General features: G+C 36.2%; 1 pseudogene; it reads right to left on the reverse strand.

The window, feature by feature from the left end:
- Nucleotides 1-4702: 4702 nt before the first annotated feature.
- On the reverse strand, nt 4703-5963 carry LOC137222992 (probable ATP-dependent RNA helicase DDX10 pseudogene; annotated as a pseudogene).
- Between the last annotated feature and the right edge of the window lie 701 nt (nt 5964-6664).

The following is a 6664-nucleotide window of genomic DNA, read 5'->3' on the forward strand; positions in this document are numbered from 1 at the left end:
CTTTGACAGTGTGTTACTGGTGGGAATTCTTTTCAACTATACCATAAATATATTTGGAAAATATTCCTATGTTTTGTGATTTCAGTTTAGAGAGAGAACTGCTAAATGAAAACAGGAATTTAATGGATCAGGTTGACTTTTGAAAAAAGAATTAAAGAATATTACTCAGCTATAAAAAGGAATGAAATAGTTCCATTTGCAGAGACTTGGATGGACCTAGAGATTGCCATACAGAGTGAAGTAAGTTAGAAAGAGAAAAACAAATATTGTGTAATATTGCTTATACGTGGAATCTAGAAAAATGGTACAAATGAACTTATTGACAAAGCAGAAATAGAATCACAGAAGTAGAGAACAAACTTATGGTTACCAAGGGGGGAAAGGAGGATGGGACGAATTGGGAGATTGGGATTGACATATATACACTACTGTGTATAAAATACATAAGAAATGAGAACTTATTGTTTAGCACAGGGAACCCTACTCAATGATCTGTGTTGACCTAAATGGGAAGGAAATCTAAAAAACAGTGGATATATGTATAGGCATACTTGATTCACTCTGCTGTACTGCAGAAACTAATACAACATTGGAAAGCAACTATACGCCAATAAAAGTTAATAACAAATAAAAATTTTAAAAAGGAATTGAATATAAGACTAAAATCCACTTGTGTTACTATCTTGGCTCTCTTTGAATAGCAGAATTTCAATTGTGTCCAGATAGTTTTGCCACAGTAAGAATCTTTATCCTCTTCTCAAGCCTTCTCAGACAGGCTGCTTGACCTAAAGAGTTGAAAAATCTCTTCCTTTTCCTTTTTGAATTAACCCAGAGGATAAAGCATGTGGGTTTATAAGCTTGTCATGACGTCTTAAATTTTGAACTTTGATAATTCTAGGCTTCATTCCAACCATAGTCTTGGCTCTTGGTTGTCTCCTACAGGTAAGATGTGCCATTTATGGATTCAGAGGAATCATTTTCCTTTCTACTAACAAGGATGTAAAATCTTGAAAACTTGACATGATTCTGGCATCTCTCAGCTGCAGTCAGTAATGAAATTCACCTGCAGGCTTAGTCCAGCCAAATTCCTGAACACTTAAGAACTTCTGATCAACAGAAACATTGGCATATGGATCTTACCTTATGTCTCTTCTTTTGGCTGGATTTGTATATTCAGTCTTTAGTTTCTGGGTTCAATGCTCCACTGTCCCTATGGGATGAAAATCTTTCCTTGAGTCCTAGACTGCTTGCCTTTTGCCAGTTTAATCTCATGTTTTCAATGCTCATGGTCACTAGAATCTATGTGTGAATAGTTTAAGCTTAATGAGTATAAACACCTTAACTCTGCATTTCTAACCATGTGTCTTATCCATATAGTCCTTGATTACTGAAGGAAAGGCAATCCTCTTGTAAATAGAGTCTGGCTCCATATTTAATATTTGATTGCTGGTATCTCCTTCTACCCTACATCTGGGAAAGCTGATAAGAAAGCCTACTTTCTCTCTCCTTTGATGCCACTGGGAAGATCAAACCCCATAAGCTCCAGCTAGTGCATGGGAGTCCTCACCACAGCCTCATTCCCTAACCACCTTAAAACCCCAAGTTAGTCTCTTTTCTCTGTTCTCTCAAGCCCTTCTCGCACCAGTTTCAGAACTCACCCCTGTTCTCCCAGAAAGTCTCTGTGTGACTAATAAACCTTTCATAACTTCTTGGTGCATATATGACATCATTAGGATTGACATCTGAACCAAATTTGGGGTGAGTGTTTATTCTGCTTCTTTTGAGTGACCAAAATTAGTTGTCATTCTTCTTGGGACTTTTCTCATTTTTTTATTTCTCTATATTTCCTGTAGCCTGATTCCTTTTGATTCTGATTTCATTTCTGAATCCTTTCAACTTTTTTTTTTTTCTGGAAAAAGAAGGCTTATCTACCTATTTCCTCACCCTCTTCATGGCCTTTTTTCTCTACTAGCTTGCGTTCTCTTAATCCTGGATCTGCCTAAGGATATCACTTCCTCTACAGGACTCAACAATGGACAATATTCGTTTTACCAAACCCATTGTGGATAATCCCACCTGGCTTTTACCATTCCAATTATGCATCACCCCTTTTCCACAAACAAACTTGTACTGAAGAGTTCTATGCCTGGTTTAGATTTTCATTCTTTATCCTAGATATTTTCACCATATATCTAGGAAACATCAATAATTATGAACAAAATCCATCCAAGTAACCAGGTGCTAAATTCCTGGGCTTCCTCCATTTACTGGCTTCACCCATGCTCTGCTTCATTATTTTCTTCCTACATCATTTCATGACCCTTCTTTTATCAGGCAGACCAGCATAAAAGAAATCTTAATATCAAGCAAGATTACTCTCTGTCCAATAAATCTTGTCCTTCCAAGAATCTCACACCCTCACATTTACTAAACTTTCTAATTAAAGTCCTGAGGCCACCAATTCTTTGACCTCTCTTTTCTTCCATCTTAATGGAAGCTCAGCAATATTAAGTCAGTATCACACAGATAGTAACTAGACAATTCCTTGGTTTGCTTGGAAAATAAAGTTATTATGCATGGTCTTTCTCAACTTTCTCAACTTCTCAACTTCATTACTATCTATACTTACTTCCTTTTCTGTAATTCCAAAGAATGAGATCCCTCTTCCTATTCTTAGGCAACCTCTGACTCTATCAATGTCTTTGACCTCATTAATCCCTGACTCTTTTGGAATCTTGTACCAACAGTGAGCCACACTCTAGCTTTTCTATCTTCAACCAGTTTTTAGCCTAAGTATCTCATCCTTGAATCACGTTACTCCCAAGCTCTTATCCTTCTCAAGCCATTCTAATCCACGATTTCAAAATAATCAGCAACAGTCTCTATCTCCATTTTCTCACCTCCCCTTCCCTCCAAAATAAATCATAAAAATCTATGTAAATTTTTGGCTTACATGGTACCAATAACATCAATTCTCAAATGCAATGGATATTTTCTATTATTTTCTTTCTTAACCTTTATTCTGTATTTAATTGGCAATTCCTTTCATCTTGAAATGCTGTTTCTCTTTGATTCTGTAACATCATTCTCTCCTGCCCTCTTCATACCTTTGAAGATACCTTTCTGGTCTTGTCTACCCCCTCCTTTTCCTCTACCCATTATGCTCTTATTACTCATATGTTTTCCCATGACAAGGGCATCCAGTTACATAGTTTCATGCTAATCACACTCATATGGATTGCTCAAGTCACTTTCATATATCTACATTAAATTCTGCTGAACTCCTTCACCTGAATATGCCCCAAGCTCTATATATTGATTATGTGCCAATTAAATCTCCACTTAATTCTGTACCATTTGAGTTGCTCGACTCTGTCATCTCTCGAGAACTTAGCTGTCGTTTTCACTTTTCTTTTACCTTCATCCACCACTTTCAGTTATTTACCAAGTCCTAAATATTTCACATCCAATATATATATGAAATAAAGGCATATTTCACATTATGTGTATATTATATCCATTTATATCTGTCTATATCTATCTGTCTGTCTATCACTCCTCTGCTTTCATATCAATATTTCTGCCCTAGTCACGTCCCCCAAATCTCAAAACTGGATTATTGCACTAATTCCCTAGCTAATCTCTCTGCTGTCATTCTTCACTCTTTGGATTATGCTGGTTTCAGTGTTCTGTAAATACAAACCCAACTGTGACAATTCTATTGAAAATCCTACCTTTACTCCACATTTTCTAAATATGGTTTACCAGGCATTGTAAGGTTTGGACCTACTCATGCAGACTTACTTCCTGCTATCTTCCTTTATACCTTTCATACTCCAGCAGCAATGAATTGCTTATATTTTCTCTATACCTCAATCCCTCCCCAATATATCACACTGCTTTTGCTTATGTTTATCTTTGCCTAGCTATCCCTTCCTAGGCATAGGCCTTCTCCTTCCTCCACTCCCCCAGTCTACCTGGAAAACTTCTACCTCTACTTATCTTTTAAGATTCAGATTAGAGGTCACTCTTTCCAAAGCCTTTGCTCTGACCTCTCTAGGCTGCATTATGTGTCCCTCTTCTGTATGTCTTTTACTTATTAGACTCTATACCATGTTTTTTGCCTATCTTTACCATTAGATTATGATATCCTTTAGGGCACAGGCTATGTCTCATAAATCGTTGTTACTCCAGCACCTAGCAAAGTTCCTGACACATGGCCAATAAACTTTTATTGCATGGGGAGTCTTCAAGCCATAAAATGATTCACAGGAGAATTAATGGAGAAGTAACATGGTCTGAGCACTCCTTTGGGAATCAGTACTCTGTGTGATGTTGGTGAGGTCACTTAACCTTTATGTGTCTCTATTCTTTCAGCCGAAAAGAGACCACCTATATATTAAGATTCTTTTTCAGCTCCATATTTCTATGAAATGTGTACTCTTCATGCTACACTTACATTTTTGATTATAGAAATTTAACAACTCCCTTGAGATATTTTCAGACATTACACACAGTAACTACACTGAAGTTAGGAAGTTATTTTGAACCAAGTCATTTATACAGATAAAGTTCCCTAGGAAAGTAATATAAGTAAATGTGAATTGAATAAATAATAAATTTTTGTGACTTAAAAAAATTTCTTTACAATATTATATATGCAGTGGAAGTACTAAACATATACATATATGTGTATACTTATTCAATACATTCTATATATAAAATCATACATATAAACCATACATATTTCTCTCCAGTAATTTTTTTTTGCTTCTGTAGCTATGGTCACTTTTTTCTTGACACTGGATTTCGAAGGTTCTTCCTTCTGTAATGTTTTATTCTCTTTAAGGTCCAACCCAAGCACATTTCACCTTAAAGAAATCAGCATCGAGTCCTTCTTCCTCCTCCTCATCATTTCCATCCAAGAACTGCATAGAAATATCCTTGATCTTCTGTACCTCATCAGTGTTAGAGACCAATTGAGCTTGAGATCCTTTTGCTTTTCCCAATTTCTTTTTCCTTTTTTATTCATCTTCTTTTTTTCTTCTTCATGATTAATGCAATTAACCAGTCTCTACTCTGCCCCTTCTGGTCTTTTCCCACCTTTTTGAAGGATGAACATTTTCTCATTGAAGTAAGCTCTAAATTCTTCCACCTCATCATTGGTGAGGGAGGGAGCTCTTGGCTCAATTACTTTATTATCTTGACTTACTACCAGTTCTTTGGTGGGTTGTTTCTGAATTTTCTGAAGAAATTTTACCCATGGTGACACAGCAAGACTAAGAGACAGGCACATTCAGACATAGGTAACATGCCCACATTAAATACATTTTATCCTTCATTAGATATACTGAATGTATGCAGAGAACAAAACACCTTTGAGCTCTTTCTTTTGAATCTTGGGGCTAAAAAATTTCCATTTTTTTTCTGGATGTCTAAAAGTTGTATTCTGGATTTATTTTGATTTTCTTCATAGGCACTTTCTTCTGGAGAAGCTGCTATACCACCTCTCTTCCTTCTGAGGGAAGCAAAATTAATAAAGGGTCACCATTCTCTTTGTACCTACAAGTTTTATGTGTTGGTGTCCTATGGACAAACCCAAGAACCCAATTCACAGCCAGGAATCCATCCCCCTGGCTCTAATATCAGCAGCAAAGAGTATTGCAGATCTCTTGAAGGCAAATTCATTATAGTAACTTCCATTCTCCTCACTGCTGCTGTCACACATGGAGGGCAAGGATAGAAATATCAGGAAGACCAATAGCTGGCAGATCTTGTTACAAATACTAAACTTCTTTGCAACTGAAGAAAAATGTAATGTGCTTCTTCTTTAGGTGGCTTCTCAAAAAGGAATATATCCCACTTCTTTCTTACTGCAGCTCACAATCTATGTAATTCTGTTTCAAAGTGACAGGGGTGATGTATTTTGCTTTTTCATGAACTTTATATATATATATAAACATACATGTATGATTTTTGTCAAAAAAGTGTAAAACATAATCAAATATCTACAAGGTTTTATTTTTTGGGGGGGTTGGGTGGAGGGAGTATGAATACTTCAGATAAGCTATGTGTTAAAACCAAACCATTCTTCCTTAAACCAACATTTTGTTTTTAGAATCTACTGAATTCCAAGACTTTTATTATATGCAGTGGGAAGTCCAATCATCAATAACAATGATATCAAAATTATCAATTTAATTCTATTTTCATTCCACTAAATACTTAGTTTATGTGTCTGGGGAATTTCTTACTCATCTCTCTATGTTCCTGGTAGAATATAAATTCTGGAAATTCACCATTTGAATTAAGATTCTGGCCCTGCATATCCCACCCGTGTGGCCTGAGGCAAGATATTTGAATTTCCTGTGGCTTAGATTCCTCTTCCATAAAGAGGAGAGAAATATCAGAGAACCTACCCATATATTGGATTAGGCAGATCCCCAAAGCACACTCTGGAAGAGCCCATGTAATCATAACCCAGGAGAATGCGTAAGCTACAGTGGTTATAAAAGGGGATTTCAAAGTGGAAAATGAATTCAGTACTGGATATTCTGTGAAGTAGCATGGAAAGAGTTTTGAACTTGGGTCAGGTTATTTTTTGCTAATCTTTCTCATTTTAATAAATGTGTTTCTTTTCTTTCACCACTTCTCAGTTCCACCT

The sequence above is a fragment of the Pseudorca crassidens genome, chromosome 4 (assembly GCF_039906515.1).
Source record: "Pseudorca crassidens isolate mPseCra1 chromosome 4, mPseCra1.hap1, whole genome shotgun sequence".
Lineage (NCBI taxonomy): Eukaryota > Metazoa > Chordata > Mammalia > Artiodactyla > Delphinidae > Pseudorca > Pseudorca crassidens.